Source organism: Egretta garzetta, unplaced genomic scaffold (genome assembly GCF_000687185.1).
Source record: "Egretta garzetta isolate BGI_Z169 unplaced genomic scaffold, ASM68718v1 scaffold81, whole genome shotgun sequence".
NCBI classification, from domain to species: domain Eukaryota; kingdom Metazoa; phylum Chordata; class Aves; order Pelecaniformes; family Ardeidae; genus Egretta; species Egretta garzetta.
The window spans coordinates 3,384,905-3,412,029 of record NW_009258671.1 but is presented as its reverse complement, the minus strand read 5'-3'; positions in this window follow the sequence as shown (position 1 = coordinate 3,412,029).

Here is a 27,125-nt window from a genome sequence, read left to right as displayed (position 1 = left end):
GGTCAAACCTTTACCACCACTTCATCAGAAATACCACACTCCTAATTGTGGTTGGCCTAACATAATATGTATTCTATATTAAGAAAATAAATGCAGCAGACAATATCACCACAATGAGTGTAAAAATTGAAAAACTGAACTACTGCGGCTAAATGCCCTACCATTCATGACCTGAGCCGCACGTCATCTTAGGTCACCCTGGCTGTTAAGGGACTTTGCTTAAACCATTGCTGGATGACCTTGAAACATGACTGAGGGAATGTGACCCTTGTGACTTGCTCTTTGCTACCAATCACCTGAATGTAGTCCAGGTCTGGAGAAGAGTGGGCTCTCTCAGTTTGCGCATAGGCAGAGAAGACACGCTGGAAATCAGCGTAACAGAGTGAACGGGCTGGTATGTTGGGCATGCTCCATCCTACACAGTTTTGCGTGCCACCTCTGTTGTGCCAACCTGCTTCGCTCCAAAGGCTTTACAAGCCTCTCCTCCAGCAGCTCTTCCAAGTCATCAGAAAGCTCCCAGGTGTTAGCACTGGAAAGCACTAGCAAGACAGTGAAACCTCACACCCCTCTGCTTGCTTCAAAATTGTAAAGACAGACTAAGCAACCTGATTCAATAAAAAGACCTAAAGCACAGAAAAGCAGCACTGAGAAGAAAGGAGCAACATGGGCTGGCAGGAACAGAGGAGCAAGAAGCACGGGTTAAGATGAGAAAGACAAAAATGAGTTAGAATGCCCAGCAGAATGCATCAGCGCTGCCAGAGGACACTAACCCCACAACCTGGAGTTAACTGCTGGACTTCTGACCAACTCAACCCATCCGCTGTTCTTCACAGCTATAGCAGAAACAGCTCTTCGCAGCCAGTGCAGGCAGCAGTAATAGCCTACTACCAGCAATTACTCCACCAGCTCAGGTGGCAGTGCTGTCTACCAAGTATCTGTAAGTCACAGCCCTCTGATGACCTAAGTGAGAGGGAAAGGGCAGTGGAGCTCTACAGGATAACATTCGTATTTTTCAGCTTTAAATTATAAAAATTCTCTGGTTAAAAAAGGCTGAATAAAAGTGAGCATTCAACAAAATACTATACTTAAGACTGTACAATCATTCCTAATTTGTACATTGAAAGCACGAGCTAAGATTCTGTCCTTGTGCATATGCGTTGCGATACTCTCTAATTACATGATCGCATTCCAATTTTTTTCTAGAAGGATATCACCCAAGAAGAGCCAGCTCTGGGAATGAACACGAGCTGCATACTTAAAGACAAAGTTGCCTGCTGGACCGTTAACTCATATATTTTAGGTACTGGAACATGAAAATTGAAGGTGGCAGAGATTTGCAAGCCAAAAGGAGGACAGTTTTGCAACAAATCCAAAATCTTTGCAGGGAGCCCTTAGTTGTATATGCCCCACTTTCTGACCTCATACACCTGAACATATACTTGTGGATGCCAGATCTGACCCAGATGCATCTAGAAGCCTGTCAGAGCAGTTAGCTCCCCTACACATCAAATGGAGACAGAGGGGTACCTCTGAAGACTTGCAGGGAGAAGTCTAGTCCAGCAAAACTCTGCATTTCCCCCTCTCCGCTAACTGAACAGAGGCCTTCCAAGAGCATCCCTTCCACTTAAGCCAGATACCTTCTCTTCAGTTATCACAGGAGACCAACAGAAAAGGCTAAGTGCCTGTATCTACCCGGGATCAACGACTCCACTGAAAGCCCTCTATTAGCCTAGCGCCAGGCCAGCTTGGTGCTCTTGCCTCCTCGGTGCACAGGAGCTTTGCTTTGGAAGAAGGGTAGAAAATGCTTTCCCTCAGGGTTCCCCCTAAGCCAGGTGGCAAGGGCATTTCTCTGGGGTAAATAAATATACAAAATTAAGCAGACTTAAATGAACTGGATTGCTGCCAGCATTTGGGTCAACTGTAGCTACATAGGTAGGATTTGAGTGAATTGGGCTGTTTTCTTCCCCTTCAAAAACTTTTTCCCCCCATCTGTAAAAATGGATGCAATACCAACAAGATGGATGTTGCAAGAATCAATTACCATCTTTACAATAAAGAGATAATTTAGTGATAAACAGCACAGAGAAGTCCATAGGAAGTTATTAGTTTTCACATGTATTTATTATACCAGTAATATTATGCAATTGCCGTTTTTAAGATAGGGTTTGAGTGTGTGTAGAATATGTCTGCCACAGGGACATACAAACAATAAGGATTAAAAAAATACTGAATATCTTCTCATTCTGTCAGCACCATCATTTCAGTGGTCTGATATGTGATCATGTAATTGAAGACTGTATCATAATGCATATGCACAAAGGGGCTGAATTAAGGTTGTGCAGACAAATCTAATTCTGGCATTTCCTATGCTTTGAGTGCCTGACTTCACAATCTTAGCGTTCATTTAACAAACAGTTTCTGTATGTAATACCATACATTATATACACGTGTCGGTAACATCTTCCATATTGCTGCATATTCTGATTCTGTAAGTTATATTTACACACATGAACACACATATCCAAACTGCAAAAGCAGAACAATACAGAGTCATATTCTGGCCATTGCCCTTTTTCCCCTTGGTACAGCATATTCTTGCCGTTATATTTACCACCATTAAGAATAAGCTGCTCAGGGGTGCCAGCAGTTAAAACGGTCTTTTACCTTTTACTTTTAAGTACACAGAATACCTGTCAACACTTCCAGCTTCTTACCCACTGCTAAAAAAACCCATTTTAAATAGCATCTACTGTGTATGCACCATTTGTGGATCAGAGCACACGTGCACAAATATGTGGAGCTCTTGCTCTGGGCCCTGAACAGAGGCTCTCCTGTTAAGAGCAGCCTGCAGAGGTGACTACTCCTTGGTGTTTTAAGAACATAGGATTCGAGCAGACGTTGCTTTTGGCCCTGTGCTACACACGGCTCTTCAGCCTGCTGTGGGTGACTAAGACTTTGGCTTCTAGGACTGGATAAAGGACTGCTCTGCATTGGTGCTAGAGGTGGATGAATGGCTTGACCATCTTCCCTCCTAACTCACTGGCATAATTCCCATTTAACCATGAGTATAACCAAATTCTTCCTTTTTACATGTTGTAGTTCAGTTTGGCTTATCCTTGGAAAAATACACTTTTTTTTTCTCTCTCTTCTTCTGATTTCGGTGTTTTTTCTACTCACTGAGCAGAACTTTCATCCCAGCCCTTAAAAGAACTGGCAGAAAGAGCTCCATTAAGACACTTTGCTGTGCTTTGTTGCTCCGACACTGTTTTGTCTGCCAAGCTCTGGTCAGACACTAGCATGTACTTACCCAATTATGAGGTTTTCCAGCCTGCCATTGTATGCCCTCCCAGTTCTCACAGTATCAATTCTAAGTGGGATCCTTGTGACACACAGGTAGCTTTGCCAGATGCTTCATTCCCAGACAGGAGATGTGTCAACTCAGTGCATATCCACCATTTATGCCCCGATCCCCGTCCATTGCTTTACAACACTGTCCTTCACTGGATACCTTAAATACATCTTTCAAAACAAAAGAAAACCCACACAACCAACCTTAAACACTAACTATGCAATATGTTACAATACACATGCACTGGTCTACAGCTTTTGCTACAGCCAGATGTGACAAGATGCATCATTTGGTCAGATTTTGGCATGTGTGCTCAGGTGTGCAATAAATACTGCACTGTTAGACCTCTGAGGCAGGTGAGTGTGCCCTTGCTGAGGGAAGAAATCACCCTAGTTTGTACTAATGATAGCCACAGTGAAATCCAGGACTAAAATAATGGGAATTTCCTCTTGCACAGTTTCATAAAAACAATGCTGAGCGCTTACAGACACAAAACCCACCTTGAATCTAAGCTTCCTGAGAGGCAGTTTGCAGTCTCACACAGTTAACAGTCTAGATCCTTTCCTCCTCCTCACACCAGTTTTCTCTCTCAATTTCATAGAATGCAACCTACAGTTGTCCTAGAATTTCAGAAAGTGATAATTTTCTGTAGAGGTAGTTTATCTGACATTGGGCCTATAGCACAGGAGGGCACTTGTAGCTTCTAATCATCCTCTCCATCTGTTCACCATAAGCAATGTTGATCTTCAAATTACACAACCTACACAATCCTGAAAGAGTCTTTTACTTTCCGGTAGGACAATCTGCTCCTTCCCTTTCCCCGTTTATTGCAATCTGCAGGATCCTTGCACTGCCGCACATACGGAGAATGAGAACATATCAATCCACCCTAAATGACCTCGAAACGCTGAATCAGTTAACCAAAATAGGCAGAAACTGCAGCTTTCCAGTAGACTTTCCCCCCCTTGAAGTTATTTGTAAATTCCTCTTTGCAGCGCAGACCCTGCAGTAAGACTGATTCTAAAAGTACATGGTCCCAAACCACAACAAAATTATTCGGCATTGGTACCACCGTGGGGTCCAAAATACTGTTCCTGCAGCCTGCCCTGAGCCATTCTGCCCAATGCAGCCCAGTCCTGCCTCAGGTGCCCGGTCCAGCTCAGCACTGTGCCACCCACACCTCTCCCCACGCTCTGCAAGGTGGCTGCGACAGCATGGACGGGCAGGAGGGACAACAAGCGGGCCGGCAGCACTGCGCTCCTTCATCTGCTCAGGAGACAACTGTTTCAAAGCAGAAGCATGATGAGTGAGGTTTCCAGAAGAGAAAACGGGCAACCGCAATGAGGAAGGAGAGAACCCAGAGGCTCCGATGCCTGACCATGGGTGCTCCCATAAGCTCAGATCAAATAGCAAGTGGCTAACACACAGAGAAGAAGAGAGGAAACAGCTACCCAGCCCTCCAAAACCTCAAATGACCCTTTTGTCAGAAAGATTTGGTAGTAATAGAGCATCTTGAGATATTTTCCTGAAGTAGAAATATTGTGTGTGCTGATCCAGCATTATACAGCTGCTGCCCATCACACCCCTCCTGCTAGTAGCAATTAAAAGCTGACCCATAAAGGACAGCTGAAATACTGGTTCCTTGTCAGAAACACTATCACCACAGCATCTGGCTTCCATACTTAACCATCACACACCTTGTTATGGCTTCAATGCAGTGATCCCCAACCAGGGAGCCAAAGACAAGGTGTCATGAGTGAAGCAAGAGATCACCCACAGCAGCCACACATCACCACCAGCAGTGACCCTCCTGGCCCACAGAGACAACAACGTGTGATGTTGCCCATGGTATGCCATTTGCCTGGTATAGTCAGCCACGAGCCAGCAAAGGCATGAGTCCATAGTGATAAGCAGCAGAAGAAAACATCATGTATGTTTAAAAAAAAACAACCAACCAAAAAATCCTCCAAAACACCCTCAGAAAACTACACAAACACCAAAACAGGTCCATCTGCCCTGTAGCCGAAAGATGCTGCACAACATGGAGCTCGGCAACACAGGGCAAATTAGTCTGAGTAGGGACAGACAGGCTACTAGTGACACTTAAGGGCAGCTAGTATCTGGCTAAGTGGCTGCCACCACTTTGGCAGCTTTATCACACACCAATAGTTGGTAACACTGTACACACCACAAGACTGTTAATATTGTTAGCACACAAGCCATTGCATCTGCACTTCTCTTAAAGCTCCTTCTCCTAGACATTTGTGAATACAGGAGAATTCAGCTTGCGTTACAGATTTTATTAGGTCTCTGTCCCTCCTGTTTCTGGGGAAAGCTGGCATAAGCACTACTTCTGACTTAATGCCTACAGTAAAACAAAAACATCAGGATGTATTTTGTTTTCATCCTAACATTTATAAATCAATCTTAGAATTTTTTTAGCACTTTAAAAAAAAAAATTCTGGCCTAATATTACTGGAAAATGTCTCCAGGTATATAAGACTTCAGGCATGAGTGCAAATGGATGACTAGCAATGTCTTAGCCCACATATGCCCCCAATCTGGCAAGCAGACCTGCAAATGTGGCAGTACAACTTTTCCGCAGCTCTCGATACTAACCATACAACAACATACTATTTGTAGCTTCTTCTGCCTCACAAATGGAGTCTTTATACACAGATCCCAGCAAAACCCAAAACTTCCAAGACGTACTTTGGTCTTGGGCAAATTTACTCCAGGCATCATAAGCAGTGTGTCCTTCTGGCACCGAGCAGAGGCAGGGAGCAAGCTGGACGCTATGCTACAGCCCCAGTGTTTGAAGTCTCGAATTCAGTAAATATCGTGATGAGTAAGGACTTGATGTTTCCTTTTAAAATGTTTGCCTGCATTGTTGTTACATATTAGCTCTGCTGGCGAATGCGCCTGTGGATCCTCATAGATTACAATTGAATTTAGTTAGCATCAGGTTTGCAAACAAGCAGCAACATAGAGCATGCATTTCATTATTCTTTGCTTCACATGCATAGATATTCATGCACTTTATTTATATGATCAAAGGTTACTAAACCACTCCAGTAGCTGTACAAAACAATTCTGAATCAAGCAATTCAGCATCAAGATTTTCACATTGTAGAAGTAACTTTTTTTTTCTTTTTTAATATCAGGAGGGCTAAAATTCATAACAGGTCAGGGTGGATTTAGTTTCCTGAGGTGTTAATTTTCAGAAGTAGCAAGCACTGACAGCTCCTATTGTCTTGAAAGGGAGATATATGGGTGCACCACGTTTGCAAGCGTATCCTAAGCAGCAGTTTGTAACTGCTTGCCAGGCTGCACTGTAGCAACAGGAAAATAATTGAGGGTATGGATGAGCCGTAGCTACGAAGGAACAGGTTCCTGCACAGCAACCTTTTCAGTCCTTTTCCTAGAAATAGCTGATCACAATTTTAAGAAGGAACAGGACATTAATAAATGCACCCTGGCATGGGACTTATCTCCCAAGGACTAGTTGATATTTATGATTTTAAGTTTCAAGAGGCAATGTAGCTTTCACAATGCCTAGAAAAGGTAACTTAGGAGAAGATGTCACTGTGATGGGTCACAAGTCTTAAACATTCCTTTACCTCCATTCCTAACAATCCTGTGGTGAACACACCAATACTTGTGTCCTATGCCCAGTAGAGCCGAGCAGGTATTGTCTACTGCCTTGCCAAGGACCCTGTCTTCTTCCTGCTAGTTCCAAACACATCCCATTAAGACCTGTACATTCAAATGAAGAAAACTTACAACCCAAGGTACAATATCTTCTGCTGCCTGACCATGTTGCAGTGCTTGTAAGATTATCCTCTTTCTATATTCTTAGTTACACATAGAAACTCTTGGAAGCCTCGAAACCTACGGGTATTCCTACACTGTTAGGTAGAGCCCAAGTTCTACTGCATATGGCCATATCTTCTGCCCAGGCTGCCAGCACACCCCCTTTTAACTGCACAAAGCAGCAGTAGAAAGAAGTAATCTGTCAGGAACCTGGGGGAGACAAATACTACTTTTTTCACTAAGTAAGAGTGTGGGCATTGGGGGCAGAGGGGGGGATGATGTGGAAATGCAAGATATAAACAGCAGCAAGATATTATACAAGCTCAGAAATAAGTTTAAGAAACATGAATGTTGTTGTAACAGAACCCAATAGAAGACATTCATAGTATCTTTAACCATAGTGGGATGTCTCCATGTGCCAGGGATGCTGGTGGCAATATGATTAATATCCCAGGTACAAAAGAACAAGGAAGTCGGTTTCAGCATGGTTTTTAACTCAAGACCCTGGGGGGAAGGAATTAGTTCAAGCCTGGAACAAATCTGTGGAAATTAATGATAAATCAGACAGAGGGGTCAATGCACTACAAGGGACACATCTAAAGCCATTATTTTATAACAGCTGATGGCAATAGCTGCTCGGGAGGGAAAAAATAAAATGCTGATTTTACAGATATTCAGGGGGTGGGAATTAACACTCTAGGGAAAAAGAGCAAAAAAGACGGCAGGATACAAAGGTGCACCAAGATTTATTGAAAACCAGAGGGGAAATGTAAGCTAAGGGAAATGAACATTCAGAGCACACAAAACAGACACTGCAAAGCACATTAATTAGACAGAACACTAAAGTAGCTGCTATTAAAAAAAAAATTAAAATAAAAAAAAGCAGCTCACCCACCAAACCAAAAGCATCACTAGAGTCAAGGTGCACGGAGCAAGAAGCCCCATGATCCCAATCACAGTTCAGCCATACTGACTAGATATTCCCCCCTGCCTTTTTCTGTTTCTGACTACCACTGGCTAGGTAATAGCAAGCTTAATACATCTAGATTTATGATTAAAGAGTACTTAGAAAAGATTGATTTGCCTTGCCCAACAGCAAACATGAATAGCCTGGAAAAAAGAAATAAAGGGTTAGAAATCTCAGACTTCACAAGACATGAAAGGGGACAAAAGTGCTGGCCTCAGTGGCTTTTATTTGAAAAATAAGTCCACCCCCCAAACTTCAGATTACATACCCCTTTGTACCAGAGGCAGGATAATAAAATGCTGTGTAGAGTGATATCAACATGAATCTTGCCCAAGAAGAAATTATTGAATGCATAAACAAACTTCTCCATCCTTACATGTCTTGCATACTACACTCTTTAAATACATGCATCAAGCCTAAGAAAACTTATGCGGAGCAGGTTAAAACACGTTCATAGGGCACCACACACTATTATTTACTTGTCAAACACCACATTCACTCAAGAGGGGTTGGCTTTCAGACAAGTCAGATAATATTCAATGTCAGGATCTAGTTCATAATAAATGGTATCTAAATGCAACAAGCCACTACACCACTAAGGATAAAAATCTCCTATTCAGTGCTAATCAAAATACATAAGAGGTGCTAAATCTTGACACCTGAGAGAGGGATGAATACATTCCCTGAATACAGGCTCAATAGTACTGTCACTGCCAGTGTCGGCATCCAAAATTTCTCAATTCCTCGTCACGTGACGAGGGCTGTGACAACCATCCCAGTGGACTGACATGCACTGACACGCACCGACCACAAATAAGAGAAGATGTCAAGTATTAGCTACTAGCCAGCTGTCCACAAAATAAAATCTAGTTGCTCTGTTGATCGGAAGGGAGGGATCAGCCACTCATTGTACAGAGTGATCTTCAACTTCATTTTGAGAGAGCACTGAGTAACACGCAGCATGCTCAGAGCTCTGCAATCCCCTACCTATCACGTGCTGCAACTATCCAGGACTTCATCCTAAGCAGCTGTCAACTCAACATTTTCAAGAGCAACAAATTCATTAAAATTGTATAATTACGACTGAAACTTTCCAAGATATCTAGGACATTTAATCATACGGCTTGGATTCAAATTAACAAAGTCTCAAATACTCCAACCAGTCTTAAAACTCCCAGACTATACATCTATATATTTGTCAAATGCCATAAATTATTCAGATTATTAGAAAGGTCTTATCCTTAAATTACTCTTCTACTTTTAAAATTCAGCTCCCATAGTAACAAAACTTCAAGTGGAAAGGATTCAGAAGAACAAAACTAAAATGAACATACACATGCTACAATGCAGATCTTTCAATAACGATTAGAAGTTAAAGTAGATAGCATTGAGAACCAGTAATTGGTAAACCAAAATAAGCAAAAATCCCATTAAAAACCAGAAACGCTCATAAGTACGTAGCAGCAGAAATACTACAGGCCACAAAGGAACATGACTTAAGGCACCAATTTAATTGGAGTTGGCCAAGAGCACAGAATAAACACAAGTCAGATGGTAGGAAAATACAAAACAATAAGTTTATGATCATTTCTTCAGATTTTGCATCCAAATTAGAACTTCCAAACAAATCTCCAATTCCTCGTGTCCTCTCTAATGCATAGCATGGAAACTTCCCTCAGTACAAAAGCCTGTTTTGCTGTCTTCCAAGCACTGGGCACTAAAGCTCACTATTAGAAAAGCCAGCGGTAGTTCTCTATTTATTTGCTCTTAAGTAGAAATCATTATGTAAAACTTCATATTTGGAAAGGATAAAAAGACATCTGAGGCAAGTCAGGATAAAATAAACCGGTAGTTACCTGCAGCTCCTCAGGGGTATGTGAAACATTAGGATAAATACAAGAGATGGGCAGAGTGAGGGTGAGACTGCCAAAGTTAAGTGAAAGAAATTATCACACAGGGTTTGCAGTTTCTCTCATCAACATCACTGTAGGGCATAGGATATGTACAGGAACAAAAGGAGGTGGCTGTTGTTACCCGTCAGATTCTGCCCTCTGCAATTCTGTAATGTAACCAAATTTTACCATCCCCTTCTCATTGCTGCTGTTGCCACAATTACAACACGCAAACTATACGGTTGATGCCAACCTGGTATCCCAGTGCTCCTTATACATCTTTTTGCCAGCATAGAACTGGTTGCATTACTTTGACCCTTTCCCTCCCCTTCTTCAGTAGGGAGCCTTCATCTCAAACTAAATCTTAAATAGAAGCCACCAGCTTTTTATTGCAATCTGATTATCAATTTGCACCTCAGCAAAGGAAGGCTAGAACTCTATTGTTTTGTTAATTGTCAATTTGCATCTTTGAAAGGTGTTGTGTATTTTCTTCTTTTGGCAGGTTAGGACTAATTCTGTATGTTAACATATATGTGGGTGGTGTGGGTAAAAAAACCCGTTTTCTTTTAGAATGCAGTTCATTTAAAGTGTGCTGCTTTATTTGTTTGCTTTTGCTAAGTTCAAAAGCTAGTAGGGACCGCCCTGCCTAAGAAAGGGCTAAAAGGATAAAGCTCCTTTTCCAATAGGTATTTAAATAAACTTCTAAAAATTACCTGCAAAAGGAAAAGTCATAAATGAAAATTTAGCTACACTTTCCAGTTACAAGGAACAACCAACAAAGGAGCTAGCAAATATTTCCTTTCAAAGGTAGCTGGAGAGTTGTAGACATCATCCTTATGTTGATTTCACTGAAGTGGGATACTGGTTTTTTAAAAATAAATTTAAGAGTACATATGCAAAAGTAACACACTGTAAGTCAACCAACAGGCTCCAGAAAGCCCCACAGACCCAGCTGGCTGCTCACCGGACTGATACAGACCTGGTTTTGCCATCTAACTGCATAAACAGGTCTGAGAGTTGAAGCAGCTTTGTATTCACTTCACTATTACTTCAAACAAAGGCAACCATCCATCCACCCATCTCCATCAGATTTATAGCCTGACTGAGCCCGGGCTACAAGCCTATCCATATCTGTCTGATACTCACCCCTGCACCCTTCCCTTCACACTGGCACTCTGGGGTTCAACGTGATAGCGAGTGCTGGTTTTCAGATTCAGTGATCCCAAATCTTTTCATGGATTTTAATTTTTTGAATCCTGCAATGCCCCTTTCCTATGTTAAAGATCTCAAGTTGATTGATTCATCAACACTATCGTTGTTAATTTTCAAATGCAGAATTGGTTGGAGATGTGAACTTTTCAAATGAAGAGGTGGCCAAAGCCACCCCTAACGAGTAACAGGGAAGGCTTCATCTCATAGTCACTATGCATACGTGTGACGCAGGTACCTTGTGGTCCTACAAGTCACCATTTGAGGTAGAACTGCGTGGAAGAGATTTTTTTAAATCCTCCAAGCTACAAAAACTAGGAAAAGTCTGAAAAACACTGACCCACAAAAGTATTCTGAATAATGCTTAAGTGACAAAAGCAAGCAGAAATTCCTGCTAAAATATCAGACAGCCAGCAAGACAAACACTCTAGCTGAGAGTACAGTCTATCCAAATACAAAAAAACTAAATCAAATAACTACAGGATGACCTAACAAGACAGAAACCCTTAGTTTCAGATAAGTCCATGTCTTATCACCTTCATCTGAAGCTGGATGAAGGACGGGGGTTTGAGAGGAGGAGAATCAGAAAATTACATATTGTCTTTATACACTTGTCAATGCTTCACTTAAGGTCATGTTATTTTCTTATGTTAGGGTTGACCAGTGTTAACTTTATCTGCCAGCACATGCTAAAGCTTTCAACTGTGGGCTAACAAAAAAAAACCTCCAATAAAAAACCAAACAGAAAACCTCCACCAACCCATTTTAAAATGAAAAATGAAAAAAACTGCAAATCTTGACAACTGGATCTCTGGCCGAGCCACAGATCTCACAGAGCAAGATCAAAAGGGAAGATTTCATGAAATTTCTATTACTAGTCCTAGAGAGATGAATCCAAGCTTTGATGGCAAAAGTATCTCAAATAATAGACTTCCATATACTTTAACTCTGTGAACAACTGCAAGTCCTGACCAGCTTTGATCACTTACAACCTGCAGAATCCGGACCCCTTTAAGTCAGTTGTGCTCTCACAACTTTCAGTTTGATTTCCAAAGAAATCTGGAAAGCAGGTTAAGAGGAACTGGAACCCTGAACGTCTGTTAAAACCATATAAAGGAGCAGGAAAGTACTTTATTACCCACATCGGAAAACATTCTTAGTTTTACAGACTTCTCCCAGCAAGCTGAGACTTGTTATAACGCCCGCCAGCTATATGTTTGTGAAGATCAAGGACATTTATACCTATCATACCAGAAGAAATATATGTGTCCCAAGAACAGGAAGAGAAAGCGCCTCTGGCTTCAGGGAAGCCTCTGTAATCAAATCATCCTACTTTACATATAAAAGTATACCCAAAAGTTAAGGAACTGTAAATTTGAGCACTGGAGAGTCAGCAGTGTGAGCAAAACTCTAAACTTGATTGTGTTGAATCACTGGGAAAAATAAAATAAAACAAGTCAAAGTCTTATTATAATCTTAAGTAAACTATCAAAAATAATTCCTGTCATTGGGGTTGAAATATTACAAAAACTGACTCTCATGAATCATAGAACCATGGAAGCGGTTAGGTTGGAAAAGACCTTTAAGATCATCAAGTCCAACTGTTAACCTAACACTGCCATCCCACCACTAAACCATGTCCCTAAGCACCTCGTCTACCCATCGTTTAAATACCTCCAGGGATAGGGACTCAACCACTTCCCTGGGCAGCCCGTTCCAATGCTTGACAACCCTTTCAGTGAAGATGTTTTTCCTAATGTCTAACCTAAACCTGCCCTGGCACAATTTGAGGCCATTTCCCCTCATCCTAGTGCCCGTTACCAGGGAGAAGAGGCCAACATCCACCTCACTACACCCTCCTTTCAGGTAGCTGTAGAGGGCAATAAGGTCTCCCCTCAGCCTCCTCTTCTCCAGACTAAACCACCCCAGTTTCCTCAGCCACTCCTCATCAGACTTGTGCTCCAGACCCCGCACCAGCTTTGTTGCTCTCCTCTGGACATGTTCCAGCAACGCAACATCTTTCTTGTAGTGAGGGGCCCAAAACTGAACACAGAATTTGAGGTGGTTTTGCATGACAGGAAGGCACCTTCCTGTATAATCTTTGGGGGAGAGCTGGGCTGAAGCCACAAAGATTAGATTTGGACCCAGACTCCACCACAGCATCAGGATTTTACTTGCTTTTTTACTTTTTCAGTTCCCAGTTGTAGAAAACTTAGGAAGCAGCAAAATATTGAAAGCCTTCTCTCAAACCTATAAACAAATAAATATAATACAGGCCTTTAACTGATAAACCCAATCACATGGGCAGATCCAAGCAAACCATCTAGACAAAAAGGGCTATTGCAGGGTTGGCGTCCTAGTCTGACACTAAAGATTAGGAAGAAGTAGAGAGACTTTTTTATTCAAATTGGCTCACTCATCTTTTCTGGATGGACAAACAACATAGGATGCATACCAAACAGTTTGAATTTATGCATGAACAAGCTCTATTACATAAAGCAGAACTGAGATTTGTTGAGGGTTTGAGACCATAGACACAGATTAAGGAGTCTTAAAAGCTGTATTTTCAGATGTCCTCCTTGATAATAAAAGTAAATCTTATCCTGTTCAATGGTTGGATGGTCAAATCTAGCTTTGCATTGTGTTTGACCTAAATTCCTCTTAGCCTTGTTAAAGTACCAAAACTGATAAGAGTGTTTCAGCAAGTTTACAAGTCTCACGTACACATACTGAATTATCTCACCTATTCTGTCTGTGTTACGCCCTTGCAAAAAGAAGAGGAAAAACTCCTCTACTGGAACCTACCACTTTGGCTGGTGGCATTCCCTACCAGGGACAGTGCAGTAAAAACTGAACACTTCTTGCCACAGTTGTGCATATAGGGATCCTACAATCAAAATCTTGTGCACCACTACAATGGCTGGAGGTAGACAATGCTCTTAAACGTATATACAAGAAACTGTACTTACTCACAAAGGTAGAGTGGTCACCATTTTACAAGATGTGTCAAAATCTTTCAAATACTCCACGGATCAATTCAGCACTTCCAGTAGGCCTTTTAAGTATCTGGGAACGCATTTTCTGACTCAAAAATGAAGTATGAACAAAAGATATTAAAAACAAAAAAATCTAATCATGACCAGATAGGTACACTTTTCCCTTCAAACAAACAACTTTTTCAAACATCTCTCTCCGTTTCCTTCTTCTTTTCCTCTTGACTGCTCCAGAATAATGGTTCAAGCATATTTACTGTCCTCTATGACTTACCCTATGCCCCACTCCAGCGCAAGGATCCTGCTGCATTCTCTGCCCCCAGACCTATTCTCCCACCAGGTAACACTGCCTGAGAGACAACACATCGGTCAGACACAACCTCTGGAATCTGATTTGACCCAAGGCAAGCAGGAACACCAGACAAGACTACCTATTGGAAGAGTCCTCAGAAAGAAAAAATTCTGATTTCCTTTCCAAAATTCAAGTAATAGATTTCTAACAATTTCACTATATCAAGAATTTCACCAGACCAAAAAACCATCCAATTTCCATTGTTATCCTTCAGATGCCCAGTAGGGCTTGACAATAATTCTCCAAGCACCAGATCAAAAGATTAAAAGTGGAAAAGCCTGAGAATTTTTATGAGGAGTGGTTTTAGAAGTGTATCGGCGTACTGACAGATCAGAGACAGGAGAAGCACTTGACTCTGACCTCCATAGAGCACAAGCTCTCTGGAGCAGAAACTCCTTCTCTCTCGTGCACACTTCATACTACAGCGATATGCCAATCTTCCTGGCAGTGTAGTAACAATAATAAATAGGGAGGCAGGACTAAGCTTTTCTGCCAAAGCATATTTGAGTCTAGTAAGGGGACAAAGATACGACAGGAAAACAGAGAGACACAGGATTTACAAAGAGAAACAGTCTGCTATTCTGTCTGCAGCCCTATTAACACCGCACTGGCTTTAAATTGATGCAACTTTAATAAATGTCACATTAGTGCAACAGCTCTATTCTAGCACTTCTCCAGGCCCAAGCCATCAAACCCGCATCCTTCATGACGCTCAGCGGAACAAGACATTTTCAAGATCTGAGAGAAGGTGTCTAGAATACCAAGACAATCAGAGTGCATTTTTTTCCTATTAATTGTTGTTCCGTGAAAAAAAAAAAAAAATCAGTAAAACGTGACTCCGATTATATCCCTAGTTAGAAATAACTAACTTCTGCTGGCATTAAAATAGTCTGTCAAAGCCAGTGGAAGTGCCTGCCAGAACATCACTTCCATCACTTCCTTTCAGAAGTGCATCCGTGTCCTGTTATTTAGTTTTGAAGCATTTTATGATATCCGTGACCTATAGGTAGAAGTTCATTTCTAGCCAAACTCAGCATCAGGAAATTTTCAGTTTATTCTTCTGATACTTTCTTCTCTTAACTTCGTCCTACTGTGTTCTCAATTGTTACCACTCCTCTGATTTATTATCTTTCCTCTCCTTCAGAGAAAGACATAAAAGTCCTATGCTAAACACCTGAGTGTTTGTCTGTCCTCTTATAAGGTCGACTCATAACCCAAAAATCCTGTGTTATTCTAGGATGGGCAGACTAGTGCCATATACATTATTTTAAATAAGGATATACCTCTGACTGCTTTCTGTGCTGTTCTCTTTCCCAGTGCTGGTGCACATAATCCCTCAGTTACTTCTTTGATGGCATCTACCCAATACACGTATGTCTTAACTGAGGCCACAGTGACTTCACCTCCCTTTCCCAAATCAGTGAAGTTCATTCAGAACGCTGAAAGCTATACAGGTGCTTTGCATATTTGCTCTCCTCGATGACCATACCCTCATTTTTTCTTGTTACTCTCAATTGTTTGTCCAACTATTATATCCCTCTGTTATTTAACCAGGCTATATCTAACTGAGACCAGCAGGGAGGGGCAGGAAGAAGGTGGTAAATCCCCCACATCCCAGAGGTAGACCTCTCCCTGTGCTCTCAAGCACCAATTTCACATCTTCACTTTCTCCACCTGGAGACTTGCTGGGGACTTGCAGGGCAGAATGTGTTTCCACTGGAGCTCATCTAAGGAACAATCAGCTTAAGCAGTTGTATTCAAATAGTATTAATGTTTTCAAATCGACTTCCTATTTCCCTACTGGAAACCCTGCCAAACACACTCTTCAACAGACACTAAAGTAATTTGGATAGTTGATATGCAATCCAAATTTTTAGTGGAAAACTGCCAGATTCGACATCTGTGAGAAAGTGGGTAATTTTTATTATCCACAGAGAGCATGCACTCAGTCCGATATTTTCTACCTCTACACATCTCTTTCTACTGGAACTGCTTTATGGCTTTACATGATCAACGGGCTGCCAAAAATGATTTAACCCCTTCATTGCTACCAGAATTCAAGACCCAACTGTCACCATTTTAACAGAGCGTTGTCCATCTGGAAGGATAGTGTAAAATATCTGTTTTCAACAGCAGGAAGCTCTTATCTGTTACCTCTGATCCCTCTAATTACAGCAAATGCAGGTTGGGGTTTTTTTTGCAGGGGAATAGTATCTTCTGATTGTTATTTGCCAAATATGAGAAGGAGCCTAGCCTATTGTAAGCAAACGGTTAATTCCCTGCTTCCTCTTGTCCCTTCTCTTGCTGGAGAGAGGGTTTGTCAGAACAGCTGCTGGGGGAAGCAAGGATGGGAAAAAGCCTTTGGGAAAGTAGGCCTTTCTGCTGAGGACCCAGCCCAACCCCAGCCTGGAAAGGTATTTTTATTTTTTCCTTTATTCGGTTTTGCTTAGGATGCTTTCTAATTTATTAATGGCTACAAATATTTGGTTCTGCCTCCATACCACCTAATAGGTCAGATCCTCCAGGCTACTGAGGTGCACAGAGTTATGCTGATTTGCACAAGCATACAACCTGTATGACTTCTACTCTTACTTAGTGGTTTACACCAAGCAGCATCACTTCTGGTTTAGAATGAATTTTACTATCTCATTTGCAAGCATTAGGAAAAGCAGAATACAAAAATACAGAAGAAAGGAGACAATATTGTACAGACCTTTTACCATGGTAGGGTTTTTTTTTGTTTGCTTTATTTGTTTTTTATTTTATTTTTTTAAACAAAACAAAAACCTCTAGACTTTCTGTTCAAAACTGCCTGCTGAGGTTCATTTAAATAAATGAAAACAAATAGTCCCTGACTGTCTGGGCTGCACTAAAGCAGCTCATACTCCGAGTGATCTGTAATGCTGAAAACGTTTATCTCCTTCACTACAAAAATTATAAAGTTCACATGTATATTTTATTTCTCAAAAGATTACTAGTTTTCTTCTTATCCCCGCATTGTCCTGCTGGGAACAGGTGGCAGAACTCCTGGCACCAAAGCCATCTCAAAATGTATGCTAAACAGGAATAATTTGTTGTTGTTGTCTCAATGATCAAAAAGGAAACTCCTCCTGGCAGCTCTTTTTTCTTTTCGCCTTTTTTAAATCCTTTGTTTTAAATGCTGTATTTGAGGCCAAATTCCAAAGGTAGTGAGCAGGAGCCCATGCTACTGATAATGTTTTACTGGACAGCTACCAGCAGTGGGGTCGCAGTGCCCGGCCTCTAGTGCAGAAATCCAATCAGTGCCCACAGTCATTCCAACAAACCAGAGCACCAGACAGATCTATTGAGAGATCTTCTGATCCTTGGAGTTTTTTCAGTCTCAGAAATGAACAGAGTACGGTAAAATTATGAACAATATAGAGGCTGAGAAGCATCCTATTGCTGCACTTTCAGAAGGCATAAGAAACAATGCATATATATTATTCCCTACCCACACTTATAAAACAAACCCAAATTCTTGCTGAGATATGTCTAATTTATACCATTCACAGCCAGCATTAAGGACACTTCATCTGCTTTTCTCCTACTACCCTAACACTGTGCAAATAGTAATTTTTCATATTTCATAGCTAGTTTCATCTAAGGACCTCATAGGACTCAAAGACCAGTGAACTAAAGGTCTGGTTCAGAAATATACATGGAGATGGAGAGCTGCCATTGACCTGAGTAGAGTTTGGATCAGGCTGTAAGTCTCCAGGCAAATTTCAAGACAAATATCACCATTATCATTTTACAGATAGGTAAATCAAGGGACAAATAAGCAACATGGTGATAGCACAGCAGAAGCAACACTAGAAAACAGGAATCTGGACTCCTAGACTTCTGCTTGACTGAAAGAGCTCCTGCAGCTGCTGCTTAATTTACTTGTTCAGCAATACCCATGAGAGAAGAGGGAGAATACAGAACACAGCTTAAAAACAGTGGGCACGTTGAAACCCAGCATCAGTCTTTCCAGAAAGGATGGTAACTGTAAGAATTACTGTTCTCTGAATATACTCTGAGACATCCCTCCCCTTCCCAACTTCTCACCAGTAAATAAAGTGATAGGGTGAACTGCAAAAGTAAAAAGGCGTTAAGGTCTCAGAATGACAGATAATGAATAAAAAAGTTCCCAAGAAATAAGATATGTTTTGGTGACTACAACAATAGAAGGTGGTGTTAATTTTCCTGTATGTGATATACTTCCCTTTTGGGATATAAGACACTGTTTGAAGCATAACTGGCAAACTTAATTCCTAAGGCAACAAACAAAGCCAGAAAAGCCAAATAAAAAATAAGGGTTAACTTTGAAAGTCTTTTAAAGCCTTTCACTGGTATCCCCTTTGCCTCTTCAACAAATCTTACAGACAGCCATTTCTTACCCTGCCATGGTACTTAGGGACATGGTTTAGTGGTGGACTTAGCAGTGTTAACTTTACGGTTGGACTCGATGATCTTAAGGGCCTTTTCCAGCCTAAATGATTCTACAATTCTATGATTCTAAAGCACCTGCAGGATAGCCACTATAATCTAAAATATATAGTCCTTCTTTAAGTCCAGTGGAATACTTTCATCACTTTTGGTGGAAAAAAAAATTAACCTTTAATGTGAATGTTATTTTTCATACTTGGGATCTCACAGAAAAATGTCACTTCTACTGAATTTATCACCCGATGAGATCAATCTCTTACAGATAAAAAATACACACGAACCAATAATTTTAATGCCCAAATTATCCTGAAAATGTTAGCATCATCCTGTGATGAATTTCATGATATATTTCCCAACACTTCTGTTCTGCACCTTTCAACACTAAAAACACTGAGCCAATCACTCCAAGTAAGTTACAGTAAAGACCTGATCAAAACATGCTTGTAATTGCTAACATATATATAGACGCACAAATGTCACCTATATATATCACATACGTGCTTTTAAAAATTTTTATTCTAGTCTGGTTTTGGGGTCCAGCGTATATGAGACTAAGGAGCTCTGGTGCATATGTGAAAACTTGTCACTGATGACACCTTGGTGTTTCTGAGACATCCCCAGAAAGTCCCAGCTCCTGTCAACTCCTGTGCCTTGCACTGGAGATTTCTGGAGAACCCAGCACATGCATTTTTAGGCCAAGTGGCATAATATTTGGCAGGGCCAGGAGAATTTATGTCCCAGTGACTGCAGTCAACAAAATAAGGAAGATGAAGACTGACTTTCTGGGTGGAGTATGAAGAAATAAATCCCAGGATGGAAACTCACTGAAGAAAACCTGTTTTAATCTGTATGTTGTTCTTTTGGCTTGGCATTTCAGAAAAAAGGGACTACTTTGAAAGGATCGCTGACTTCTTAATATGCAAATGTAGAACTGCAAAGTACTAAATAGAATACCTAGGATTTAGTCTTACTGTAAAGACATTGACATTTCCCAGAAGACTGATAACTTGGTATTTTCCTGTTGCACAAAGTTATTCCCAGATGTACCTCTATTAGAAATTCTAAAATATTTCTATCAAATGTGCCTTTTTCTTAAACCCATAAAAGAACATCACCAAACAACAAAGTTATTTTCTTAGCAAACTTGTAAGTCTTCTATGTTAGCAACTCTGGGATGTGAGCACAGCATCACAATATTTGTCAAGAAGTGCCAGTGTGGAGTGCAGTATTAGACAGCTGACAGCAGACTTCTCCAGCAAAGCCCTCCAGTTTCCTTACCGCACTGAACTGCTCCTTCTCCAGGGAAGTCCCATGCGAGCTTTGACACTTTTCTTTACTTTGGAATTAATACTATTCAAGTGCTGAAGGAAGTGAGACGCCAAAATGCCACATTCTACATGGACACTCTGTCAGACTTCGGTACAGCAATGCTCTCTCATTTCTCCTGTTGTGAGACTGTATAATGGAGTGTTACTACATAGGCCAATGCTTACTTCTAAGGAAGACTGTGAAGCCTTTCAGAAACACAGCAATTGTTCACAATGTCTCAGCAGTTACATACATCCAGGGCAGGTTAACATACATCCTCAGCTCATAGCTCTTCATTTGCTGCCCTTTCATGAACACTCCTAAAAAATTGTCTTTTTCCAAATATGTCTACACCAATAAAACAACTCCTCAGATAACTTAGTTGAATGAGAAACAAAATATTCAGCCTGCGTTTCCCAGCACAATCATGGTGAAATGTATTCACAATGTCTATTGAGAAAATTGACATTTTAATCACTATTCATAGAATATTTGCTTTTAGAGTGAGTGATATCATCATAAAAACCTCTGATTTAAAACTAAAACCAAAAATTCTGCTTTAGGAGTATATAAGACCATGAAAATGACAGAAGATTTTGGCTTCCAATTAAAATCAGAACTAATAAACTTTCTAAAATTGGAAGGCTTCAAGAGAGTGTTGACTTTTTTTGATCCTAGGAACCAGCAGAAATGCCAGAAGAAAATCTGTAAACAGCCACAGTTAAAGAAAATTGGCGTTTGTTATGTCAGTCTTGCACTGACGGCAGTCACTTGTGTTTAAGCATGAACTCCTCTTTTTTAAGCATGTAACTGGTAAGCAATAGGACTTTAATATGAAAAACATAATTCATTACAAAGTGTTTTTATTGCAGAATTCTCCTTTTACTTCTATAAAAAGCAAATAATCAAGAACAATGGAACATCAGTCTTGCACAGTTGGTATTTCCTTACTTCTGAATGTCTAATATTATATAGGTATAAAGATTACATCTGCCCCTTTCTGAAAACTGTAAGAGTCTTTAATTACACAATGACCTCCTTCTACATACTAGAATAGCATCTCCCTATGAACATCTCCACATGTAGGATCTTATAACCTTAAGTATTTATATTCACTTTGCTTTTGTAATAGTCAAGTATACACAAGCATGAGAGCTTAAATATATCACAAATAAATGTATTTGTGCATATATATATGTATACACACACACTGTGTGTACATGGATGAAGAACTTCAGTGACATGAGCAACAAGCTGATCCACAATAATTACTTTGGTGCCCACACAGAGCTCCATTACCTTCAGGGGTACTTCATGTGACCAGTATTTTTGTACTTTTAACAATAATTTTAAAATTACTTTACCAGATACCATCATATTCATACTACAGAAATAATGGAAAAGAACAGTAAAGCATGATAAATACATCAGCTAATGGGTAGTAGGTTGTACAGTTCTGCAGAAAGATTATTACAGGCACAATGCCACAGATTTATTTATGGCTTAAAGCAGTGCATGTCATAAGCATACATAGTTTTAGTAGGTGGAGTCATCTGACCCAATCTGGCAGAGCTTTCACATGGGAACGGCAAGGACTTCTCATTACCCGTGAATTAATGCTTTTATTGGCAAAAAGTGTCTCCTATGTATATTCCTGAATGAGAACAATGTGAAGTAGTTTCCAGTGATTCACATAAACTCTTTTTCCTTTTGAAAAACTGGCTGACTAACAAAGTCACTTCCTTTTTGAGTTCTGCTTCAGCTCTTCAGTCCTTCCAGCCATGCAAGCCTGCACTTTGGGCTCATTTGTCCACTCTAGCAAAGAACCTCAATTCAGGGGTGAAACACAGTTATTTAATACTGAGCTTCTATCGTAGCGCAGCATAGCAAGGTAACTCAAATCTGCATCACAATCGTATGTAAAATTTAAATATGCAGATACAGTTACTTGTCTCCGTATTCAGATGGACATTAGTAATGCTGCTAGAGGTCTGAAATGAAGCATATGCTTTTCCAATGAACCATGGATTTTGCATCTTACTGGAAAGAAAGGCTCACCGGCGGCTCAGTTCTCCCCAGCACAGCAATGCCTGACCCGTTCAGTTCACATATCACTCAATCACCAGCTCTGCCTGCCCTGAGTCACTGGAAATCCCAAAGTCAGGGTTTAAGCAGATACTGTTCTCTTAACCTGTTGCATCTCCTGAGACCACAGAGCCTGAGGACACAATTGTAGATACACTAAATAGGGGCCATGGGCTTGATTAAATTTGCATTAAAAAAAGCATTACTGTATTCTACTGACATAGCGTTTCTGAAGTTTGTGGATTGGATTCAGGCTTTATCCTTTCAGTTACTTATTTGTATCTGTTATGATGACAGACACAAATAAGTAAGACCTCTTTCTAAGGGTGCTACACCAGAGCACTTCTAGTACCATGAAGAGTTCAGCCTGAGTCACAGTGTAAAGCCATTAAAAACTTTTTCTAAGGACATGGCTGCTTCTGGGGCCACAAAAGCAGTCTCGTTCCCCCTCTTAGTACTTGCCACAGCAAAAATCACCTTTCTTGTCCCTTGCTTTGCTCATTACATACCTGCCTTTGCAATTTCCCTTTGGTTCCCCTTCTCCACCACAGTAGGTATCTGCTGTTGTCCTGACTTCCAAGGCTTCTCCCAGCCTAATACCATCTTACTTTATTCTCTTCAATTCTGCACAGCCAGGCTGAATCATTGCTCAAGGCAGCTGGAAGCACCACCCTCCAACACCTATTAACCATATTTTCAAAAACACATACCAGGTATTCCCCATAGATCCCCTTATAACCAAAACCATCCTGTAAGACGTCACAAAGCTACTACTTTATTCCCTTTCAAAACTCTTCTTAAAATGCTCCTCCATTGAAACAACTACAGTAAAATTGACCACTTTGACCATTAACATAATAAAAACACTTTTCCTTATTTTACCCATTTGTTTGCCTTACAGAAGTTTTTAAAGCAGCAACAGATAGGCAAAACCAAGAACTACAGGATTCAAGTGGCTTTCACTGGAATAATAAGAACAGCATATTTGGACAGAATACACACAGCAATATTACAACAATGCTATGCCAAAGGAAAACCCATGCCCCGTTCTAATTCATACCTTATCATGCTGCACGATATGATAGTGGCTTCATGTGAAAGGTTGTGGCCCCATAACTCTATGACATGAAGAAGCAATGCCCAAAGCTTTCCTCCCAATCAAAACTACATATCCTAAGGTTTAATCCCAACAGCCACTCCCCCTCTCCATGCATGCTCTGCTCTCTGCCTTGATGCACAAGGGGAGGGCTTTTTGTTGCTCAAGTCAAACCACAACTGAGCTGCCTGTTCTGCATGGAGCCCAGAAAGCTTCAGCTTTGTCATTTATCCAGTTTGGGACTCATGCTATCTGGGCTCCACACCTCCAAAACACAGTTCAGAAGGTGCTTCATCCATGTGTGTGCAAGCCAACTCCACCTCCCGTGGCAGAACTGCAAGTCCTTTTGCTGCCAACCTGCACGATTAACAAGGCAGTGAAAACAAAGTGTCATCTTTGAATAAAGTACAGGAATAGTTTGCGTTATCCTTCTCTCTGCAGTTACAGAACCAAACAGTCTTTGATTTATTAAAAAAAAAAAATTACTCTTGTTCTGTTTCCACGCAATGAAAATAATACATAATATTGGCTGCGCCTTAAAAATGCTTCTCTTATGAAAAGCATTCCATTTGTACTGACTTTAGTCGAAGGTGCGTGGGTGTGTCAGAAAGAAGAATGAAGTCCCGAGACATATCTCCCTATGTACTTAATAAAGTAACAATTCAAACCTTGTTTAAAGGAAAAAGCCCAGCTACAGACAGTTTGTGAAACAAAACTAAGAAATTGCCTGAACCCCAAGATCTCAAAGTCCGGAAAATCCAATTTGATCTTGTTCAGTTTAGATCAGACTTCAGCAGAATACCTGACTTAAATAGGATATGAAGTCCTGCTGAAGTGTTTTGCTGACTGTGGGCCCAAGTACTACCTTAGCAAAATTAATATAGTAAAAGTTACCATGTGCAGTGTACCAGAATATTTGATATCTCTATGCATTTCCTTAGAGGGCTTGAGGGGAGAGGAGGTTGGAGCCGATAGAGGGAGTTTGGATATTTGTGTCCAGGGGATCATTATTCCTCAGCACCCTGCTAATCTTTCCCAGTTTTCCTTTCTTCCAGGCTCCGCAGCACCTTTGTTTCCTTCCATTTATCCTCCTCCTCCCCTCCCTCCCTTCCCCTCACTCTCTCCTGGTGGCCATTAACTACGCTGACAGTTTGACAGGCTGAAATAAGGAAATAAAACACTTAAACATTGTTTCCTGATGTATGCATTCATCTCCTCTGCCAAACACAGATATTGAGGAGATACTTCACTCCTCCTGTCAGCTCGCTAAATTATAGCCCAGCTCTCACAGCAACACAAGTCTCAGGTCTTGTACGTTCACTTGATCTGTCTTCCTATCAAAAGGCCATGCAAGGGCCATTTCCATGTCTTTAGCAGGAGCTTCTTGTATTTATACTCTTAATACCACATTTTCATATGCCTAGGGTTGAGTTTCTGTTAGAAACAGAATCTCATGCTTCTTCTACTGAACATGGTCACACTATCATGACAGCTCAACTTCTTGCTCAGATTACGTCAAAACTACTTCAGGAATAAAATAAACTAGATTGACACAAAGTGTAATGCATTCTCATAACCCATTACAGCAGCTGAGTAAACCACAAACCCAGCTTTGCTTTGACCAGGTTTATTAGACTTTTTTATTTAAGCATTTTCCCCGCTTGACAGAAAACATGCTGCTGGAGACTAGAGGCATCCCACCCTTTATATAAAAAACCACTGCTTACAGCATTGGCTTACAGGAGCCAACGTTGTTCAGCTCCCCAGGGGGAAAAGCTGCAGTGATACTGTCACTGCTCATTACCTCCAGTGGGTGTTGCTCTGAACAAGCCTATGGGGAAAATGCAATGAAAAAAAAAAAAAAATAAAAAAAAAAAAGTACTACAGAAGCTCATAAACATGTCCCACATCCGGAAAGTTTGCCTGATCCATACAACCAGAAAGAAACAAAAGCTTGGTAAGAAACTAAATAATTGTACTTCTTTGCCATTTACGACTGTCTTCCACATGAGTTAGATCAACACAAGTGTTTCATACTTTATCCACTGTGCTGGCTGCAATGAAGCCAAGTCGTCTTTTTGTGATTTCAGTAGCTCCCAAGGTCTATGCAGAGTAGCACAGTGCTGTGGCCATAGCCTCTCAGGGATGCCTGACAGCCAATATCCATCGCAGAGCAGACCAATATTACTTCTTCACCACCCCAAAATGGCAGAGGAGCTGTGACAAACAGGGTACTGAAATCCCAGATACAAGACATTCTCTCCTGAAAAGTTACATTTCTGTTTGTTACACTCATATCAGTAGCACCAGAAGATACTATCACTTTTTCCCCCCCAAGTGATGGGGAAGGTTTCAGCTAGCAGGTAGAAATGTAGCAGAAGTAGGTTGGCACATTTCAGACCTTTGAAACAACTTAACAAAGACCCCTCTTTACACTCCAATGTTATAAATCCTTGCAAAATTTTACTCTCTTCCTTGCCTCCCACTGTCTCATTATTTCAGATATCTCTAATCATGACGCAAAGAAACAGTCTTTGAAGTAACTGTGTAACTCCACTGACACTAGATTTAATTGAAGGTAGGATGAAAAAACGACCAACAGCAGCAATGTCCACAAGGAAAACTGTATAAGTGATGTTGCTGAGGTTTCACTCTCCCTCTAAACATTTTTGGTTTATAAGAGTTTCTATCAAGCAGCAAGCAAAGATTCAAATTCAAGTCACCCTAAAGAGCTAGCAGAGCCAGAGTGGAAAAGTAATCCATTTGCTCATCTAGGGACAGTAAAGGATTTGCCTTCCAATATTGACTGTCAAAGAGCAGTATTTCAACTGGTTACACCCATTCCTTTCATTATCCTCCAAAGACGCATTAATAGAAGGAGCAGCCCTGTTATGTGCTGTGATTTAACAGAGAGGTTTTGAATTTCATGAATGAAAATGAAAGAAAACATCGATAAAGCAAGAGGAAACATAAGTTCCTTACTACTTCCTCCACAAAGACGTATAAAAGAGGCAGTCAACCAAAAACTACTGTTAACTCTTTACCAACAATACACCCAGAACTTCCTAAAATATTTAAGATTGATTTTGGTTTTATCATTGGAAATCATAAAGAGCTCCCAGCACACTGTCAGAGGGCACCAATCTTTTTCCTTCACCATTATTTCATATGGGGGGAGAAAAGATATTCCCACCCACTTGAGATCGATGCAAATCCCATGATGTTTTTCAGGAGTATAATCTCCCGATTATTGCATATTGGTGAGTTTTCGGTTCAGCTACCTACTACCCCCTGAAATTTTCTCTGAAATTTCAGAGACTGATACATTGCCATGCCACAGTTCTTGGCACAGACTCTCTTATTCTATCATTGGTCTTTCATTTCTGTCTCTAACTTACTGCTAGACCAAAAAAAAAGTCAAGAAAATTAAGGGATGGGAAAAGGGTAAAATACGGTTGCTTTTGCAAGTGTAGCTTTTCAGACTGCATGAAAGATTTCCACATTTGGTTAAGTTTTTCAATTTATCACACTGAGTTTATTTTTTTCCCCCTGAATAGCCATTTTACTCTTCCTTTATTTATTAATTAAATGCGCTGCTCTTACTCTTTC